The sequence below is a fragment of the Meles meles genome, chromosome 5 (assembly GCF_922984935.1).
Source record: "Meles meles chromosome 5, mMelMel3.1 paternal haplotype, whole genome shotgun sequence".
Lineage (NCBI taxonomy): Eukaryota > Metazoa > Chordata > Mammalia > Carnivora > Mustelidae > Meles > Meles meles.
Genome location: NC_060070.1, coordinates 37,371,287 through 37,394,308, shown reverse-complemented (window position 1 = coordinate 37,394,308; position 23,022 = coordinate 37,371,287). Strand labels below are relative to the sequence as shown.

The 23,022-nt window shown below is 34.3% G+C and overlaps 1 pseudogene; it reads left to right on the top strand.

Annotated features, from left to right (window-relative positions):
• The first annotated feature begins 3,451 nt into the window (after positions 1 to 3,451).
• Positions 3,452 to 3,529, top strand: LOC123942828 (annotated as a pseudogene).
• The last annotated feature ends 19,493 nt before the right edge of the window (positions 3,530 to 23,022 follow it).

The window sequence follows — 23,022 nt, the reverse complement described above, 5'->3', positions numbered from 1 at the left end:
TGAAATTAACTTTATATTGCCATAATATGCTTTCATATTAAAACACAATGGCTTTTTTTTTTCATACTTCAATTATCCCATTTCATTGGTTTGGGGCTCATGGGGTTGGGTGGCTTACCCTAGCTTTTTATTTCTATTTACTTTTTGTTATGTTTATTTTATTTGCCCTTGTATCAGGCAGAGGGTATGTATGTTCTTATTTCTTGATGTTTGGGCCTGCTTAACAAAGTGACTGTCAAAGTGTGTAGTTAAAAGTTTAAGCAATACAAAGGACATTTTCACACTGATATTCAGAACTACTTTTCCAATGTTTTGAATTAGTAATCCTATCAATGTAAAAGTCCCTTTGATGTAATACATTCAATCTGGTTCTCTCCAGCTATATCTAAATAGATAGTTATGTAAAGAAATCCTTGTATATATATATTTGAACAACTTCTCCAAATAAATTAATATAAAGTCATTTTATCTTATATACTCAATATACAATTGGAATCTAGTTATACCACAATATTCTCCATGCTTTGATGGATAAAGCTAGGTCCAAGAATTCTGGAACTGAATGAGATAGCTGCTGGATTTGTAGTATAATTATTAAGAAATGAATAGGGTTCATTTATTTAATGATTCATCAAACAAATATTAATTATTCACTATTAAACATTATACTAGTCACTAGGTTAGATGCTAAAATCACAGTACTAGCCTTCATGATGCTCAGTCAGCTATGTGGCAATGGAGGTGGATCACAGACTTTATAATAGACTGTGATCAAAGTCATCTTAGAAGTATGCCTAGTATGACTGAGGACCAAGGAACGAGTTTTAGGTAGGTGATGGTAAGGCTGATCTCTAGTAGAATTACTTAGAAGCTCATCAGTGAAGAATGAGATAGATAGGCATTTGTTGCAATGGAAAGCAAAACACAGCATGAGAAAACAATGATGTGTACAATGAAGAGGAGTGTGAGGGAAGCCGAGGAGGTAAGCATATGGATTTTATCATGAGACTACAAGGAATCCTTGAGGGAGCTATCTAATATTACAATGTAAAAGGGTCTATTTTAGAAATATCATTAAGTTGAGTATGCAGAAAGAATTGAAGGAAAATAAAACAGGAATAAGAAAAAATGAGGTCTGAAACTAAGACTACTTAGTGGAAGAGATAAAAGGCTACAGTTGAGAGATATTAGTATGAGGAAATGGCTAGAGTTAATGAACAACTGAATATGAATGGTGCAGAGAGGAAGGAATCTGGGTTGACTTCTGGATTTTTAGTTTTAATGGCTAGATAGAGAAGTAAAGATGGAGAGCATGTTTGAGGGGTATGGACAATGATTTAAAATGTGAACAAATGCATCATGTAATGGTGAGGGACCTTCAGAGGGGAGGTCCAAGGAGTGATGTACAGTAGATTATTGGAGAAAGAAATGACTTCAAAAGGGAACTTGTGCTTTTTTTTGTTCTTTTTAAAAATTTCATAACTAGGCAGAAATAGTAAGGTATTTGTTTTGTTTTGATTAATTTGATCAGTATAGAAAAGATATTCATTAATTTAAAAACTAGTATGTAGGGGACCTGGGTGGCTCAGTGGGTTAAAGCTTCTGCCTTCAGCTCAGGTCATGATCCTAGGGTCCTGGGATCGAGCCCCACATCAGGCTCTCTGCTCAGCAGGGAGCCTGCTTCCCCCTCTGTCTCTGCCTGCCTCTCTGCCTACTTGTGATCTCTCTCTCTCTGTGTGTCAAATAAATAAATAAAATCTTAAAAAAAAATCTAGTATATATTTTCAGTCCTGAGTTATATGACCAGGGTTGGTACTATTTAAAATTTTTAAGAAACTTGAAATTGACTACTAATCAGGTATGATGAACAATTTTATATACTATAAGGTCATAAAGTATTACTAACCCCATGCTTGATGTTGGAATAGCACTGTACTCCTAAAGAAATTTGAATAGTATGTTGAGAACAGTTCAGTCTAAAAAAATGAGTCAGTGACATAATTGTCAGTTTCAATATCAATTAGATCCAGTAACTCTTGAGTTTATCTAGATGACGAAGTTGCCTTATTAAATCTTGGGCCATTGTTACTTGGGCCATGAGAGGTCTTTGCCATAACATGTAGGTCCAATTTGAAAACAATAGGCCTATCTGGTACAGATCTGACTCAGTGTTTAGAGTAATGTTAGAGTGACTGCCTCGTGACCTCTGCCTATGGAATCCATGTACCCATATACTTTAGTGACACCTATTGCTAGAATGTTAATCTCAACTCAATCTATTAACCCTTTTTCAGCGGGTCAGTTATAAATCATAGGGGATCATTATAGCAATTCTTTATTTGACTAATAATATAAATTGTATCGCTTTCTTCACAAAAATATGTGAATTGTTTTAAAACAATTTGTAAGTATGTAAAATCTTTTAAAAAGCAGACTCAAAAATAAACCATTCAGTTGTAATCCTACAGAATAAGTTATTGAACTATTCTTCTGAAAATATTTTAACAAAGTTGACCTGAAATTCTTTATGAATATCTCTGTTTTCTGTAGTAGCACTGATCTATTAAGGCAAAAAAAGAGTTAATGAAACGGAGTAAAAATTAGTGAGAATGTGATCTTAAAGTGCGGGTTACCCTTTGAAAATCAATTTTGCACAATCTCTAACAAACTACAGAGTTTATGCAAAGTAAGAATGCTGCAAATTCAGCATTAATCAAATTACTCTGTAATTAATGTTATCAGCCTTACCCAGAGTATAAGCTGCTAACCTTACTTTTGGAATTTGTATTTTTATTCTGCAGCCATTCAGATTACAGCTTTTTGATTTATACTTTATTTTATTATATAACATAATCCCTGATATTTAAATTATCAGTAATTTTGAGGGGTTTAAAAGGCCATTCCCTCTTACTTGATGATGGTACATTTGGTAAAGCTTTCTTTGAGACTGGTATTTTCAGTATATATATGTGTACTGTTATTAATGGGAGACTGAATATTTGGTTCTCCAGACACAATTTTATGCAAGTATACATGGGCATGGGCAATAAGAGAAACCATGATGTGTACATACTTTTTATATGAAAGGATACCCTTCCTCAGATATAATTGTAGCCTCATTTAAGATACATTAGAAGTCAAAATTAGTCTTTGATATAACTGAATTATTTATATTCTAGATGGTCTGATTTGATTATAATAATTGACTACATTTTGAAATACAATTTTTAAGTGATTGAAGATGTTTAAGTACATATATAAACATGTTGTAATTAATTAGTTAAAATTCTAATGGAAAACTTAAAATGTTCATAGACATTAAAGTGCAAGTATATGTTCTAGTTTTATATTGATAAATGCAATTATGTTTGTTCCAGGAAGATAATAATTCTTATTGATAAATGTCATTATTTGGTTGTTTTTTTCTTTTGTTCTAAAAATGGTGAAGAGAAGCTTTGCGCAGTGGCAGTATCGTAGCCAATGAGGTTTATCCGAGGCGCGATTATTGCTAATTAAAAATGGTGAAGAGGGGGCAAACAGAGAAACTACAGTTCTGAACATACAAAGCAAAAATGGAAGTAGAAAATATCTAAGAAGTAAAGCCAGTTTATTAGAGACTAGATATAAAAATGAAGAAATAAGTGCCTTTGGTCTCATAAAGAGATTTATAAGACTGAATATAATACTGAATTTATGTTTTGTTAATTCAAAGTAGTAAGAAAGTGAGTAAGTAGAGTTATAGACAAAAATGCAAGGAAACGAACCAGACCCTTGAACCAAGATTAAAATGATATTTTGGCTCAACAGAAGACTGTTATACATACATTTCTAGTTTCAATACATGTTCTCCTAATAGTTATGATCCAGTGGGGGGGAATGTTTTGGGATGATTACCTGCTATAAGCTTATGAAGAAAACCTTAGAGAAAGAGATTATTTATTTATTTATTTATTTTAAAATATTTTATATATTTCAGAGAATAAGCATGAGCAGGGGTTTGGGGGGGCAGAAAGAGGGGCAGGTTCCTGGCTAAGCTGGGAGCCCTGTGCAGGACTGGGTCCCAGGACCCTGGGATCATGACCTGAGATGAAGGCAGATGCTTAATGGATTGAGCCACCCAAGTGCCCCTATTTATTTTTTTTAAAAGGTTTATTTATTTATTTTAGTTGGGTAGGTAGAAGGAGAGGCAATGAGTTAAGCAAACTTTGCATTGAGTGTGGAGCCTAATGAGGGACGTAGAGCCTGATGGTTGGGGAGAGCTTGATCTTAAGACCCTGAGAATATGATCTGAGTTGAAACCAAGAACTGGTTGCTCAACTGACTACACCACCCAGGCTCCCCAGAAAGACATCTTTTAAAAACACTTTTTATTGTACTAGAAGTGTGAACACAAATATGTTAGCTAGCTAATAATAAGCAGTATTTTTTTTCTGTAAATTTCTCTCTTATTCTTGCTGTTTTATTATTGAAATTAATTTTTAAATTAATATATCTTATCTCACCTTCCATGTTCTTTTGTGAGTGGAATGAGAAAAAGAACAGAACTATTAAAAAGGTATTTTTAAAAATTATTAGCACATATCCTGATGATTGTATGTTAAAACATGAATCAAGTCTACCTCATCTTCAAATTTAGTGGCTTGCAAATGGGAATGACTTGGCAGCATGGAAATCAAGAGACCAAATGCATTTGGCATTTCCTTAGGAATACTTGCAGCTAAGAATAAAGTGTATTATAATTTTGTTTGTGTAATTTTTATGGATTTGAAGTTACATATTATAAAAAACTACACAAATAATAAGTTTTTGGCTACAATAAAATTTAAGATTAATAAACAAAATTAATATCTAGAATGAAAAATTAAAAGCAACTGCTGCAGTATGACATTGTCAGATTGAGATTTAATATGCCTGCTAAATTATATAGATGTTAACTTTCTGTTTCATACCCACTAGGTAGAAAAGGAACACTTCAAGTTTGTTTGATAAGTTGTTACCTAAAGCAAATGTAGATTATTATAGATAGAGGCCCTGGGGATTTCTTTTTATTTTGATTGATGGGATTAAAGTTTATAGATTGTTCAATGTGAGTAGAACCCTATGATTTTTTTTTTAGTATTGTCAGTGGGGCCAGACTCGGATTTGTATTATATGTCTCAGTTGAGACAGCAACTGCCACTTCACTGACCTCTTCCTTTTTCACAGTGTTCTCTCCACAGGCATTCCAATCCCTGTCCTCAGTTCCCCAGATTCTTACCTTGAGCATCATTGCCATCTGTGTATCCTATAGGACTTTTCAGACCTTCGTTTACCTCCCCAGCTTGCTTCTAGACTTAAGTATTATGTGAACCCCTGGGAACTGGCAGGCCTTTCTCCAAATCTACATTTTTGTCTTCCTTGTACACTGAACAAAGAATGCTGAACTTATAATGAGTTGATTTGACTCCAGCCTTGGCTCTGAATAATTCATGAAAACTTATGCAGATCACAATATGATGCCTATCATCTTGGGCCCTTTGACTTCAACTGTCTAATTTATTCACTTTATTTTGGCAGTAGCATACGATCACATCTCTGACAAGAGCATGGATTTCTAGGCATTTGCCCCTGCACCCTCCCACTTGCTCTGAGAATGGGTCACACTTGGACTTGTGTCTTTGTATTGGTCCTTGGCAACAGGCTCTATATCCTGATTTTTTATTTGCTTGTGTTCACCCATTTGAAAATTTTTGGGGTTCTCTTTTGGATTTCCAAGTTTGGAATTTGCTTTTGGTTTTGATTTAGTTTGATTTTTTAATTTTGGTGTTTCTTCTCTCTGTAATGATAAAGCCCCATCATAAGTACTAGGTCATGGGAGCCCTGACTGACCCCTTAGTTCTAGTTGTTTTTATTTTCTCTTGGGTTTTGTCTTTTATTATATTTAAATTTAGATGTCAAAGTAGATACTCTAATTCTGAACTTATATTCTGATTTTATTGTTATTTTATGCATAGTCAAAACTATTTCTACTGACTTCTGGCATGGTACTCTGAATGATATTATTGCTGTAATGTAACTAGATCCTGGAAAGATAAGACAGTGTGAAGGGAAAGGTGTGCAAGAACATGACATGGTATAAAAGTGAGGGAAAAAATTACAGGAATAGGTGTTACTTGGAATAGAAGACATGCTTATTAAATAAATATATGGAAAATTTTCAATACAATTATTAATTAGGGAAACACAAATTTAGACCACAATTGAGACTATTTTATATCTCCTAGATTGTCAACTATCAAGGAACCTAATCCAAATAGTGAAGAAGTTGTGGATTAAAGAAACCTTTAATAGACTGTGGTGAGAATATATATTGATAACATACTTTAGAAAAATCATTGCCATTATATTCCCATATCCTAAATCAATTAATTATGTGTTTTAAATAAGTATTTTCACATTTGGTCCAAGAGATATGTAAAAAATGTTCACAGTAACGGTTTTTGTGAAAGCAAACATCTGGAAACAACTAGATATTGACAAAAAGTGGATGAATAAATGGCAGTGTAGACAATGAGATGTGAGAAATAACAAGCTATGAATAACTGACAACTACTCCGGATATACATAAATGTTAAACTACACTGGAGTGAGCAAAGCGATTGCCAGAAAGCTACCTATAGGAAGATATATTTTAATAAAGATCAGAAAAAATAATACTATATTATTTGTTTTGCATTTAATATGATTAAAATAATTAAAATAAAATAGTTAAAATAATCATAATAATGATAAATGCAAAACTTGAGATACTCATCTGTAGTAGAGGGGGAGAATATGCGGGTAAAAAAATGATTGGTTGGTAGTTTTTTTTTTTTTTTTTTAAGATTTTATTTATTTATTTGACAGACACAAGTAGGCAGAGAGGCAGGCAGAGAGAGAAGAGGAAGCAAGGTCCCTGCCGAGCAGAGAGCCTGATGCGGGGCTTGATCCCAGGACCCTGGGATCATGACCTGAGCTGAAGGCAAAGGCTTTAACCCACTGAGCCACCCAGGCACCCCTGGTTGGTAGTTTTCTTAACTGAGTTTGACAGTGGGCTGCTGGGAGTTCACCATACTATTCTTGAAAACACTGCATACATATTACATAAATGGATCAAATACCATGTTAAAAATATAATAATAGATATATTCATATGCTTTTCAATAAAATTTCCCAGTTCATAAATAAGAAATTTCCTTTATTGATTTTCATATGATGAGTATTTTTATTTTATTCAGTTTTATTGATTTATAACTGGCATACAACAATTACATTGAGACAAAATTGACATACAATATATAAATATATAAGTTTAAGATGTATAGTGAAATGACATGACATATGTATATAGTAAAACCTCAGTGAGTTTAGTTAACATCCATCACTTCATATACTTAACAATTCTTTTTCCTTGTGATGAGAAATCACTCTACTCCCTTTGCAACTTTCACATATACCATACAGCATTATTACCTGTTATCATCAGGTTGTATGTTTACTTTTATTTCTCTTTTAGGAAGTGAGCTTATCCTTCATGGCATGAACTATTAGCTATAAAATACATGATTAACAAGTACTAAATTTAACAAGCTAGATATTGTCATCTTATGGATTTTAATTTATAAGCAAAAACCTTTTAATTTTTTCTACATTTTTATTTATATTATCTAATAATATATCATGCCTCACTAAGCTTTTGGTAGAGGTAAATGCAATATAGTTGGTATAATAAAAAGACAGTCCCTTCAAAAGAATTGCTGTGAGCTCTCCTTTTAAACTTCAGATGTATTTAACAAGACAGTGTTCATTTTGTGTTTGCTTCAGAGTAAGTCCTTTGCTGTCAATACAACAAAATCATGTAAAATGCTGGCTAGGTGAGAGCACAATTGTTTATACTCTACTACAGAACAAGAAATGTTAAAGAAAGATTCTAAATTCTGACAAGGCCTTTAGATACTTGTAACTAACCGATAGGTAGAATAAAAAAGAAAAAAAAAGTGAAGTATTATTTTCAATCGCACCAAAAGAACTCAAGTGACTGAGCAGTTAGTGAATGCTTGATAGGTCAGATGCTATTGTCATTTTCTAAGAGGCTCTTAGATTTTTAGAAAATAGTCTGTATGAGCACTTGCCATTGAACAGATTGCAAGAGGCTCCATATCAGGCCACAATGAATGCCTCTAGAAGTACTTACTAATAAGCCTGTTATCAGCACATCACTGCTCAAGAATGCATGCTGTGCAATAAATTTGCTTCCTCCTCTCTCATTTCAGATCTTTGTGAATGAACAACATAGAAAAGTGGAAAATGACTCATGTTTAGGGATAAAAACATGTAAACCAAAAAAACAACAACAACAAAATACAGTTTATGAACCCAGCCTTAAAATAATCTTAACTCCATATCTAAAAGATTACATCTCCCATTCTGTAAGTTCTCTTAAAGTTACTGCTGTAAACGTGTTATGATCTTTTGGCACTTCACTTTCTTATGACTTTTGTGATCAGTTGCTCCATCATTCCCTTTTTAGAAGGGACTTAGACATAGGGAAGTCCGTCTATTTCTTATAATTGTTCCTTAAACTCAGCACCATGCCCCCACTAATTGGGCAGCTGTGGCACATAAATAGAACCTTTCTCCATGAACTTCCACCTTTTCTTCAAAGCAACTTTTTCACAGGTCAAGGGTAAGTGACTGAAAGCACCTAGAGGATGATGTAGTCTTGCCCTGAATCTTTACCCTGGCACTAATGGACTATTGCTGTAACTGGAGTGTGATGTATGACCTCTGTTCATCAGAGGGGTTGACACACTCTTATTTTCCTATCCTTAAATAAATACAAATATTCTGTTAGAAAATACATAGATTTACCTTTTAACTCTTAATTTTCATGAAGTTAAAAATGAGAAGAAATAAAATCAAAAGAGGCCTTAGAGGGCTCAAAGTGAGTCATAGACATTTCTGACTGTTCTGACACAACCATAGATAGGAAGAGAAGACCCTAAGTGGTGGGTATCATGAACCCCTCACATTTTGAACCTGCAGTTTTCATATCAATCCAATCACCTAGCTGCTCTAGTCTATAATCCTCACACCCTTAGTTTCTACCAGAGTCAACTCTTGAACCACTAAGCCTGCTAAGGAAAGATTAATGTGTTGTTTTATTTTACCTTATAATAGAAGTTGGTAACTTTTTCTGGGTGAGCCATAAGATTTCTGCAACTCTATCATTGTAGTAGGAAAGCAGACATAGATAATACATTAACGAATGAGTGTATCTGTGCTCAAATAAAACTGTCTGCACAAATGAGAATTTCATATAATTTTCACCTACCACAACATAATTATGTTCTTTACGTATTTTTTAAACCATTTTAAAAATGTAAAAACTCTTCTTAGCTTTCAGGTGGTAAAAAGTGAGCTTCTATTATAGCATTCTTGGTACATCCATTGCTAATGGTAGTTGAGACATATGTAATATGCTCAATTTAATGCAAGATGCCATTGTTACCTTAATCTAAACTAAAGCAAAGTAAATTCACTCTTTTTCATATTCATATTTGCATATCACGGACTTCCAACAATCAGGAATGGACTTTTGAAAACTATTGTAATTGCTTCCTATCAGTCAAATAAAATATGAAGGAAATTTTTAAAAGCTCTCTTTAAGAAAAAAATAAATTAACCCAACAACTTTCTTACCGATTCAGTGGTGTTATGTGTTGCTTTATAAGTAGCCTTAAGTAATGTTCAGCCAGGATTGATGCACAGGTGTGGTGACTAGCCATAGCTTCAGAGAATTTAAATAATTTTCTGTCTACTTTATGAATCTGGTTACTCCTTTCAGAAGCACATACAAATAAATTTCAGAATTACGGTGCCTAGGTGGCTCAGTCGTTAAGCGTCTGCCTTCAGCTCAGGTCATGATCCCAGGGTCCTGGGATCAAGTCCCACTTCAGGCTTCCTGCTTTGCAGGAAGCCTGCTTCTCCCTCTCCCACTCCCCCTGCTTGAGTTCCCTCTCTCACTGTGTCTCTCTCTGTCAAAAAAATAAATAAAATTTTTAAAAATTTTTAAATTTTAGAATTAATGTGCTAAATTTATATTTAGAAATGTTATTTCTTAGAGGTATCTCTGATTAAGTAATAGGCAAGGTGTTTCATAATTATGGCACTGCTGGTCCTGGTAAGGATACCGCTTGTTAATAATCAGCCGTTTTCAAGGAAGTCAAAGGATATCAGTAGTTATCTATTTCTAGCTCTGCCTTAACAATGTGCTTATTAAACTTCTTGCCTGTATATGCTTCCTTAATTTTTTTTTTTTTTACTTCCTTAATTTTTGACTGTTGCAAATCTCTGTATTTAGACCAATGATCAGAAAAGTGCTTACTGCCAAATCACTGAAAGACCAATCTCTGAAGGGTCCTCGGATCCTTATTCTGATTTTCATGTAAATTGGTAGCCAGAATTTAATAATACTTTCCAAAGATACCAGGTTTAATTCTAAGAAATTCAGGTATTTTCTTTAGTCTGCTCTGGGTGACCTTACCCCTTCCTTTAGCCTTCGCTTGTTTATTTCTAATTGTCTCTTGACACACATTTTAACTACAATAAGTATTTATTCTTTTTCCTCTAACTCTTCTGCTATCAGATACAGTGATTTCTTTTTATCTACAACTCATTTGCATTCTCACCTGAAAAGGTGCAGCATCTCAGTAGGTCGTGCTTCCCACTGAGCCCAATTACTCCCACTGTGCAAAGCAAAGTGAGCCTGAACATTCCTACCATCAACATAGCTGGAACATCTGTGTATAAATTTATGCTGTGTATGCATCACTTTAGTTTCATACTCAGATGAGGCTGAGAGCATATATAATCGGGAGTAAGTCTTAGAGATAATATAGCAATGAAATAGAATAGATTTGAAAGATGTATTTACCTAGTGACTGCATCAGCTCTGTTCTGCTTTCTTGGTAGAATGAAGGTAACCGTAATTACTCATTTAAAATCTTCTCAACCACATAACTTAAAAGAAATCTAATAAATGAAACACAAAGAGTTGGGGAAATGCTACCAATCTTTGGTTCACCATGTGTCATATTATTAACAAAACAATTTGACAACACAACACCAACCATACTTACATGTGCCCATCACTGTCCTAAAGTTCTTACAGGGATCAAATTATTTAATGTTCTAAAAACACCATATGTTAAGTCCTATTTTATGTGTGTATGTGTGTGTGTGTATAATTTATTGAGTTAAATTGTACAATTTTAAGAAACAAAATCAGAATATGGCTGATATCATTTGGCTACTATAAAACAAAAAGTATAATTAGGATTTGTAAATTTATGTAATTCCTTTTCCCTAGTGATACCAGTTCAAGGTTGTAGAGGTGTATTTGGAAACAATGGCTAGATATTCTCTTCCTAAGTTACCTGGGAAGGAAGCAAAAATAACTACAGAGAAGACAGAATGGAGGTGAACACTGGTAGGCATGGTTTAAATGGAGAGAATAATAACTATGTCTCTCCTTCTCCCACACCAGTCAGTGACAACTAACCAGATGCTTATTCAATAGAATTTTCTCAGTCTTAGTATAGGAATAGCAGTTTCCACTGGGGGCAGAATCTGTAGTCATATGTTTGCTATATAAAGAAGACACAAATGATACAAGGAAAGCAATAAGGAAAGAAATCCACAAAATACCCAAATCTTTAACAGTTTCCATGAAAAATCTAGCTGCCATTAGACATTTTCAAGGAACTGGTACAAATAATTTTGTTTCCGTATAATTCCACAAGTATTATTGACCCTATTTTTACAAGGTTCTAGGTTCTCAGAATATTTTAATCAGAAATACCAATAAGTACAAATTAGATTTGGAGTTAAGCTTTATAGCCTTCCCCTCCTTTTTCCTGTGTTTTAATTATGAACCAACAATTAATTTAAAAGAAAATCAAACAAACAAACAAAAAAAACCCCCAGGAAATATAAAAAGAGGAATGCCTATTTAAGAGGAAGGTTGTCTTTACAGAATCAAAATATAAATGGAAGGTTCTTAACAAAGATAATTATATTATACTGAATTTATTAGTACTTTTTGTGACTTAGATCTTTGATAAGTTCTGAAGAAACAAATTCCCAGAAGACATAAGAAAGTCAGTTATAGTTCTAAAGAAAATTAGACTCTATAAGTCCATTGAAGACCCGTTTGGCACCAAAAACAAACAAACACAAAAATCAAACAAACAAAAAATACACATTTGGAGTTTAATCCCAAAGCTATATGTTGAATGAATATATAAAATTACCCAACTGTGTTTACAAATGCTAAAGGAATTAAAAGCAGGGAAAGTGACCATAGAGTAGCAGAAATGAAGGTGAGTCTTTACTGTATGTTGAATAAATTATGGAATACAGCCTGAAATAAACATGGGAGAATTTCTGATAAGGAACTAACAAAGAAATGAGAATTAGCACAAGACTGAAGGTGGCTTGACTCAAATGGAGACCTTGATATGAGAGAGTTACTAAAAATTAATGTGGGGGCGCCTGGGTGGCTCAGTGGGTTGAGCCTCTACCTTCAGCTCAGGTCATGATCTTAGGGTCCTGGGATCGAGCCCCGCATTGGGCTCTCTGCTCAGCGGAGAGCCTGCTTCCTACTCTCTCTGCCTGCCTCTCTGCCTACTTGTGATCTCTGTCTGTCAAGCAAATAAATAAAATCTTAAAAAAAAAAAAAGATTGTTAAAAATTAATGTGGCTCTAGGGTGCTTAAGTATCACATGGAAAATCAATTGGTTTTTGTTTGCTTGTTTTTTTTTTTTTTTAATATGAGGAAGATAGAGCACCAAAGTAAATTTCCTATAAAAGGAATTGATATTATATGGAAAGCTTTTGAGGATATCAATCCATTAGACAAGTTCAAGATCAGCAATAAGATACAAGAAACAAAATTATTGGAAGTTAAAAAACAAGATAGAAGGTAAGTAAGAATTTTCAGTGTGATGTAGGAAGAATGGCTGAGAATATGAAGAGGATTGGTAGACTCAGGAATTTGAGGACCAAGACAACTATACGTAGTGCTAATGATAAAAGTGAAGCTATAGGCTAAGAAGAGAGTTCCATCATGAGGGAAAAGAAATTTTCTTTCAGAAGTTTGGTTTGTAACAATAACAAATAAATAAGTGTAGCTGTCACCTATAGAGGAGTGAATCTAAGCCTTAGAGATTCATATTGACAGAGAGGAATTTGAAGGGAAGCTATAAGCTTTCAGAGGCAGTGAGCATAGGAAAAAAGCAGCAGTTCAAGATGTGAGGTAGGGAAGAACAGAAACTGAGAGGAAAAGTATACTGAAGTATACTCTAATTAGTGGCAAGGAAGGAACCGGTTTCACAATGAAGGAGCGATTGACTATCATTAACTGAATAGAGTTAGAACAGGGAGGGAATTGACTCAATATCTCAGTATACTTATGGAAAAGGAAGAGTTTTTGAAGATTTTATCATGAGTGCTTGGTTTATATTCATGTGTGTGTAGATTAAGAAAATAACTTACTTAAGCATTTTTCTTCCACAAATGGGATAGATGTTTTAAAATACATTTTTATATTCATCTCCAAAGTCATGTGTGTTGGCAGGACACTAGGCCATATTCTCAAGACCAGTTCTCTGGAAATTACTCAATAGACAAAGTTTTTGTTGGATTTGTTTTGTTTACACCTTTCTTTCTTTGATGTTCAGTTTAGTTTCCCCTATAGCGTGACCTCATTCTCCAAATGCCATTCCCATGCAGGACCAGAAAAGACCCCACACCTCAGATTTTTTTTTCTTTATAACAAATTCTATTATTCTTAACTCATTAGTCTTACTGTAACTTGCAGTTTCTGTCATTATTTTACTCCAGCACATCTGTGCTGCTTTAATGAGAGTGCTAGCAAAGGAAAAGATCTCTACTTATTTTGTGTTCTATGTTCAGAAATAGTTTACTGCTAATACTGAGAGATAACTCACTGTTGATCTGATTTAAATTTAAATAAAGGGCTTAAAAAGGAAAAGTCTGTGTTGCCCTTAGCTAATATTGTTATGCTAATCCTAAATGTGCATTATACAGTCAGAAGCTTAAATGATCAACAGTACCTGCATGTTTTCCAGCTGATTATTTTTAAAATTTTTGCTACTTTTTAAATTTAGGCAAAGTTTCCTATCTATATTTTTAATTTCAGCTAATATACCCAACAACAATGTAAAGAAACAGAGATGTTTCAAAAGATGCAGAAAAGCTGTTGAACACAGCTTTCAGAGTTCTATATATGGCATCAAATAATAAGTGGATTTGAAAGTTAAATTTATAAAACAGATGCATTCATTTGGACATGATTTACATATTAACACCTTTAATATATATTGTTTTGAGATATATTCTATCTATACTAAAATAAAAAAATACAATTCCTGAAAAGGGATCACGTAAAAAAGAAAAAAAAAGGGGGGGGATAACTTTTTAACCAAACACTTGTTTATTGTGATTGAAATTTATCTCATAAGGAAAGCAATATAAGAAAATACCAGGCTATGAACTGCAAATGTTTACATTTGATCTTTGTTTTTCCAAATGGTGCTATCATTTATATATTACTTATATTACATTATCAACATAATACAAAAATCATGAAATGTATTATTTTAGAACTAAGGCATTTGTTACAATAATTTAGTTTAGAGGTAAAGACTCCACTTATTTTATGTGTACATCACTATAGGGAACTTAAATGAATTTTTACATAAATAACTTTCATTAGAATTTTTGCTTAATGTTAATGTAATATATTCATTTTATTTCAAATCATGTTAATTTACTGTCATTTGACAGGAATCTTTGGTAGCAGCTAGAACATGAACAAAGATGTAATACTTTTGATTCTGATAATACAATTTTGGTAAAAAAAAGTATTAGTGAAGTCAAGCAAGGCCCTTTTACATCATTCAAAAAAAGCAATGAATGGCATTTATACAAATATACATATATATTTTTTTCAGCAAGTTTATGTACAGATTTATACACTTCCATTGGCCTTCACAATGATTTCCACAAGCTAACTTTAAGTCTGGTGTGTACAAGATCATTCTAACATGTAGATTTTTTTTTAAGATTTTATTTATTTATTTGACAGACAGAGATCACAAGTAGGCAGAGAAGCAGTCAGAGAGAGAGGGGGAAGCAGGCTCCCCGCTGAGCAGAGAGCCCTATGCGGGGCTGGATCCCAAGACCTTGGGATCATGACCTGAGCCGAAGGGAGAGGCTTTAACCCACTGAGCCACCCAGGTGCCCCCAACATGTAGATTTTAAAGTAAGAGCTAAGCACTATATAAACACAAAGGGATTTCAGTGACATGAGAGAATATTCTATTAAAAAATCTTTTCATAAATGGTTATGAACAAATATAGAAATTTACCCTAATTGTATACTTTATATTTGGTCTCATTTTGAACCTTATTTTTATTTATTTTTTAAGGATCACATTATTTTCCCCATTCTTTCTCTTAGTTTTTGTCTTCCATATTATTACATTGGTTAAGACCTCACAACGTTGAATAGAAGTGATGATGGTGGACATTCTTATCTCATTTCTGAGTTTAAAGGGAGTATTTTCTTTTAATTTATTTTATTTTATTTTTATTGAGATAGCTGCATTTTGGCGTGCTCAATATCAGGACAGAGATGATATGAATATCTGATTTTATAGAATTTTGCCCTGAGCTGGTAGCCCTGGCATCAAGGCCCTTGACCTTGACTGTCTGCATTAATTCTGCTGATACTAGCTGAATAAAGAGTTTAGAAATCTCAACCAGCCCCCCAAGAGTTTACCAGTGCAGACATACTGCTGGGCCACTCCATACCTGCTTGATAATTTGGGAAATGAATGATCTCACTTAATATAAATAAATAAATAAATAAATAAATAAATATATGTATATATATCACTGTGTGTGTGTATATATGTATATGTGTGTATGCCTGTAAAAACATACTAATATAAATGCTTATTATGTAAAAACAAAGTGTTGTCCTATGAAATTAATTATAAAATCTGAAGATAACTGCTTTCATTAAAAATCCAGAGTTTAAAAAATAAGTCTATGACAAATTAACATAACTACTACATTCTTCCCAGATATTTTTAGATAAGAAGTAGCTGTGATTAAATAATCAAAAAAGATAAAATTCATACATGGATTCTTCAGTACAGTTATAATGATTAATGGTCACTCCATATCTATGTGCATTTCTGATCCAGGGGAAAAAAAAAAAGAATATACGATTTGAAACAAATAATTTGGTGTAATATATTAAGAGAGAATAACCACTGTACTTCTATGCCTGCTGCTACTGATGGAGAATGACAGAGCAGTGGCTTAGCTACAGGTGTTGTGAATAGCATGTTTCACACAGCCAAGATCAAAAATGCCTTTGGAGCTAGAGATAGAGAGCAGGTATCATTGAAAATATGACTCCTACAGATAGTTATGTGTGTGTGTGTGTGTATGTGTAAAAATATACCTGTAATTGATATTTAGCAGATAACTATTTTATATTTTTATAATCTACTCATCTTTGTTTTTTAAAAAATACTTCAAAGATTCAGTAAGATCTGTAAAAAATCCTTTATACCAAATTATGATCTATAATTATATTAATATAGTTCATGTCCAAGAAACATCAGTCAGAAACAGGTATTGGTTTGATATAAATCAATCAAAGTAAAGCTTCAAAACAAAAATAAATAAGGTCCTAATGCTCTCTCTTTTGAAAAGGGTGACTTTCAGCAGCAAAAATTCTATTTTCTGTAGAATGTGACCACTTTACCTGCTGAATCAAGTAGAATGTGGCTATATGCAGGAAATACTTTTGATTTTAACTATTATTTGAACCTATAAACAGATTTAAAATGACCTTCTACTGTGATAACAATATCTATAATTTGAAAAGAGTTTATAGAGGAAGAAATGTTGCAAGGTCTGAACTAAGATAAATGGCAATTTATGGAGGTCAGTTGGCCAATTTCAGATCAAAATAGTTGATATTACTGCAGAGTAATAAATATAGCAACACAATTTCTGGAAAAGTCACAATTTAAGGATACTTTAATTTTTAAAGAATTGTTTTACTGGCCACTTGGGAATTGCTTTATCTATTAAGTAGATGTAACTTCACCATTTGCTATTTTTCAGGTATGTTTATAGTGATAGAATGTATTGACTCCTTAAAACATACAGCTATGGAAAGCTAACTGAGCTCAGGTGTGCCAAAAAGGCATCATCTAATGAACCGTAAATCTTAGGTCAGCCCATGGTTAAAAATGTAGAGATAATAATGAGTATGTTTTAATTTTTTTTGTGTGTTAACTTCTTTTAGGTGACACATGTCTATTTTTTAGTTAAATCTGGTGATATTCTTTTTTTTTTAAGATTTTATTTATTTATTTGACAGAGAGAGAGATCATAAGTAAGCAGAGAGGCAGGTGGAGAGAGAGGGGAAGCAGGCTCTCTGCTGAGCAGAGAGCCAGATGCAGGGCTTGATCCCAGGACCCTGAGATCATGACCTGAGCCAAAGGCAGAGGCTTAACCCGCTGAGCCACCCGGGCACCCCAAATCTGGTGATATTCTTTAGGTGATATTTATTTTCACAAATAAGCTTGGTACTCATGGTTCTAGTGATTAGTTCACACTCATGTTTAACCTTACAGGCATAAGTTAATCAAAAGGCATAAAGTTTCATTAATGATGGAAATCAACTCTATAGCATGTGGCCTGTAGTGAACAGTACTATATTGTATACTTAGAAATCGACTAATGGTAAAATTTATGTTAAATGCTCTTACTATACATACAAGAAATCAGTGTAAAAGTAAGTTAATAAATAAAGGGAGCGGGAGGAAACTTGTAGAAATGAAGGATAAATGCATAGCCTTGATTTCAGTGGTGATTTCACATGTGTACACTTATCTCCAAGTTATGTATATGTAATCTATAGCTTTTTGTACATCAATCATAGTTCAACAACATGGATTTAAAAAGTGGTTTAAAATAATTTAAGATTTTCCATATTTGTTCAGTATTCTAAGTTGGAAGACCTTAATATAAACCAGCATGTAGAGGTTCAGAAGTGATACATTTATAATAATTTAAAAACACTAAATAGGAAAAGTAAACCTGTGTAACAGCAAAGCTCATTTAGAACAAACAAAAAGTTCTTCAAAGATTGCCCAGAGAAGGGATATTTTTCTAACCAAACAGGATATTCATCTGGTAAAACACTTATCTTTGTAACCAGTTTCTACCTGGACCCCCAGGACTTTCCAACTTCCCTTGTTTACTTCACTCTTTTAGGCCCGATCTGTCTGAAAAATCCTCCCTTTCAGTCTTATTTTGAAAACTTTGTTTTCTGGGTTTACCTAATTATTTGTTGTGCCCTTACTCAGCATTCAGCTAAAACGTTCTGTGTTATTTTTTTGTTAATCTGGTTTACAGGCAAAACATAATCTAATTAAAAAAGAGCTGAAGAAAGTATTTTAAATATTTCCTGCAGTGTATTGCTTGGAATTGCCTTGGTGAAATTTTTCAAAGCTTAAAGGTGACAATATTTTTAGTTATTGGGATTTGTTTAAGAATGATTTTCCTGGAAGAAAAAGTTACAAACTTTTTATTTTTAGAAATCTCTGCAAATGTTGAGGTCATTTCTTTTTTTTTTTTTTTCCATTTTATTTATTTTTTCAGCGTAACAGTATTCATTCTTTTTGCACAACACCCCGTGCTCCATGCAAAACGTGCCCTCCCCATTACCCACCACCTGTTCCCCCAACCTCCCACCCCTGACCCTTCAAAACCCTCAGGTTGTTTTTCAGAGTCCATAGTCTCTTATGGTTCGCCTCCCCTTCCAAATTTTTTTTTTTAATAAACATATAATGTATTTTTATCCCCAGGTGTACAGGTCTGTGAATCGCCATGTTTACACACTTCACAGCACTCACGATAGCACTTACCCACCCCAATGTCCATAGCGCCCTCCCCCTCTCCCAATCCCACCTCTCCCCAGCAACCCCCAGTTTGTTTTGTGAGATTAAGAGTCATTTATGGTTTGTCTCCCTCCCAATCCCATCTTGTTTCATTTATTCTTCTCCTATCCCCCTACCCCCCCCATGTTGCTTCTCCATGTCCTCATATCAGGGAGATCATATGATAGTTGTCTTTCTCCGATTGACTTATTTCACTAAGCATGATACCCTCTAGTTCCATCCATGTCTTCGCAAATGGCAAGATTTCATTTCTTTTGATGGCTGCATAGTATTCCATTCTGTATATATACCACATCTTCTTTATCCATTCATCTGTTGATGGACATCTAGGTTCTTTCCATAGTTTGGCTATTGTAGACATTGCTGCTATAAACATTCGGGTACACGTGCCCCTTCGGATCACTATGTTTGTATCTTTAGGGTAAATACCCAGTAGAGCAATGGCTGGGTCATAGGGTAGTTCTATTTTCAACATTTTGAGGAACCTCCATGCTGTTTTCCAGAGTGGTTGCACCACCTTGCATTCCTACCAACAGTGGAGGAGGGTTCCCCTTTCTCCACATCCTCTCCAGCATCTGTCATTTCCTGACTTGTTAATTTTAGCCATTCTGACTGGTGTGAGGTGATATCTCATTGTGGTTTTGATTTGTATTTCCCTGATGCTGAGTGATGTGGAGCACTTTTTCATGTGTCTGTTGGCCATCTGGATGTCTTCTTTGCAGAAATGTCTGTTCATGTCCTCTGCCCATTTCTTGATTGGATTGTTTGTTCTTTGGGTGTTGAGTTTGCTAAGTTCCTTATAGATTTTGGATACTAGCCCGTTATCTGATATGTCGTTTGCAAATATCTTCTCCCATTCTGTCAGTTGTCTTTTGGTTTTGTTAACTGTTTCCTTTGCTGTGCAAAAGCTTTTGATCTTGATGAAATCCCAATAGTTCATTTTTGCCCTTGCTTCCCTTGCCTTTGCCGTTGTTCCTAGGAAGGTGTTGCTACGGCTGAGGTCGAAGAGGTTGCTGCCTGTGTTCTCCTCAAGGATTTTGATGGATTCTTTTCTCACATTGAGGTCCTTCATCCATTTTGAGTCTATTTTCATGTGTGGTGTAAGGAAATGGTCCAGTTTCATTTTTCTGCATGTGGCTATCCAATTTTCCCAGCACCATTTATTGAAGAGGCTGTCTATTTTCCATTGGACATTCTTTCCTGCTTTGTCGAAGATTAGTTGACCATAGAGTTGAGGGTCTATTTCTGGGCTCTCTATTCTGTTCCATTGATCTATGTGTCTGCTTTTGTGCCAGTACCATGCTGTCTTGATGATGACAACTTTGTAATAGAGCTTGAAGTCCGGAATTGTGATGCCACCAACTTTGGCTTTCTTTTTCAATATTGCTTTGGCTATTCGAGGTCTTTTCTGGTTCCATATAAATTTTAGGATTATTTGTTCCATTTCTTTGAAAAAAATGGATGGGATTTTGATAGGGATTGCATTAAATGTGTAGATTGCTTTAGGTAGCATAGACATTTTCACAATATTTATTCTTCCAATCAGGAGCATGGAACATTTTTCCATTTTTTTGTGTCTTCCTCAATTTCTTTCATGAGTACTTTATAATTTTCTGTGTATAGATTCTTAGTCTCTTTGGTTAGGTTTATTCCTCGGTATCTTATAGTTTTGGGTACAATTGTAAATGGGATTGACTCCTTAATTTCTCTTTCTTCAGTCTTGTTGTTGGTGTACAGAAATGCAACTGATTTCTGTGCATTGATTTTATATCCTGACACTTTGCTGAATTCCTGTACAAGTTCTAGCAGTTTTGGAGTGGAGTCTTTTGGGTTTTCCACATCTAGTATCATATCATCTGTGAAGAGTGATAGTTTGACTTCTTCTTTACCAATTTGGATGGCTTTAATTTCTTTTTGTTGTCTGATTGCTGGGGCTACGACTTCCAGTACTATGTTGAATAGCAGTGGTGATAATGGACATCCCTGCCGTGTTCCTGACCTTAACGGAAAAGCTTTCAGTTTTTCTCCATTGAGAATGATATTTGCGGTGGGTTTTTCATAGATGGCTTTGATAATATTGAGGTATGTGCCCTCTATCCCTACACTTTGAAGAGTTTTGATCAGGAAGGGATGCTGTACTTTGTCAAATGCTTTTTCAGCATCTATTGAGAGTATCATATGGTTCTTGTTCTTTCTTTATTTAATGTGTTCTATCACATTGATTGATTTGCGGATGTTGAATCAACCCTGCAGCCCTGGAATAAATCCCACTTGATCGTGGTGAATAATCCTTTTAATGTACTGTTGAATCCTATTGGCTAGTATTTTGGCGAGAATTTTTGCGTCTGTGTTCATCAAGGATATTGGTCTGTAGTTCTCTTTTTTGGTGGGATCCTTGTCTGGTTTTGGGATCAAGGTGATGCTGGCCTCATAAAACGAGTTTGGAAGTTTTCCTTCCATTTCTATTTTTTGGAACAGTTTCAGGAGAATAAGAATTAGTTCTTTAAATGTTTGGTAGAATTCCCCTGGGAAGCCGTCTGGCCCTGGGCTTTTATTTGTTTGGAGATTTTTGATGACTGTTTCAATCTCCTTACTGGTTATGGGCCTGTTCAGGTTTTCTATTTCTTCCTGGTTCAGTTGTGGTAGTTTATATGTCTCTAGGAATGCATCCATTTCTTCCAGATTGTCCAATTTGTTGGCGTAGAGTTGCTCATAGTATGTTCTTATAATTGTCTGTATTTCTTTGGTGTTAGTTGTGATCTCTCCTCTTTCATTCATGATTTTATTTATTTGGGTCCTTTCTCTTTTCTTTTTGATGAGTCTGGCCAGGGGTTCATCAATCTTATTGATTCTTTCAAAGAACCAGCTCCTAGTTTCATTGATTTTTTCTATTGGTTTTTTTTTTTTTTTTTTTGGTTTCTATTTCATTGATTTCTGCTCTGATCTTTATGATTTCTCTTCTCCTGCTGGGTTTAGGGTTTCTTTCTTGTTCTTTCTCCAGCTCCTTTACATGTAGGGTTAGGTTGTGTACTTGAGACATTTCTTGTTTCTTGAGAAAGGATTGTACCGCTATATATTTTCCTCTCAGGACTGCCTTTGCTGTGTCCCACAGATTTTGAACTGTTGTGTTTTCATTATCATTTGTTTCCATGAATTTTTTCAATTCTTCTTTAATTTCCTGGTTGACCCATTCATTCTTTAGAAGGATGCTGTTTAGTCTCCATGTATTTGGGTTCTTTCCAGCTTTCCTCTTGTGATTGAGTTCTAGCTTCAGAGCATTGTGGTCTGAAAATATGCAGGGAATGATCCCAATCTTTTGATACCGGTTGAGACCTGATTTGTGACCCAGGATGTGATCTATTCTGGAGAAGGTTCCATGTGCACTAGAGAAGAATGTGTATTCTGTTGCTTTGGGATGAAATGTTCTGAATATATCTGTGATGTCCATCTGGTCCAGTGTGTCATTTAAGGCCTTTATTTCCTTGTTGATCTTTTGCTTGGATGATCTGTCCATTTCAGTGAGGGGAGTGTTAAAGTCCCCTACTATTATTGTATTATTATTGATGTGTTTCTTTGATTTTGTTATTAATTGGTTGATATAGTTGACTGCTCGCACGTTAGGGGCATAGATATTTAAAATTGTTAAATCTTCTTGTTGGACAGACCCTTTAAGTAGGATATAGTGTCCTTCCTCATCTCTTATTATAGTCTTTGGCTTAAAATCTAATTGATCTGATATAAGGATTGCCACCCCAGCTTTCTTCTGATGCCCATTAGCATGGTAAATTGTTTTCCACCCCCTCACTTTAAATCTGGAGGTGTCTTTGCGTCTAAAATGAGTTTTTTGTAGGCAACATACTGATGGGTTTTGTTTTTTTATCCATTCTGATACCCTGTGTCTTTTGATTGGGGCATTTAGCCCATTAAC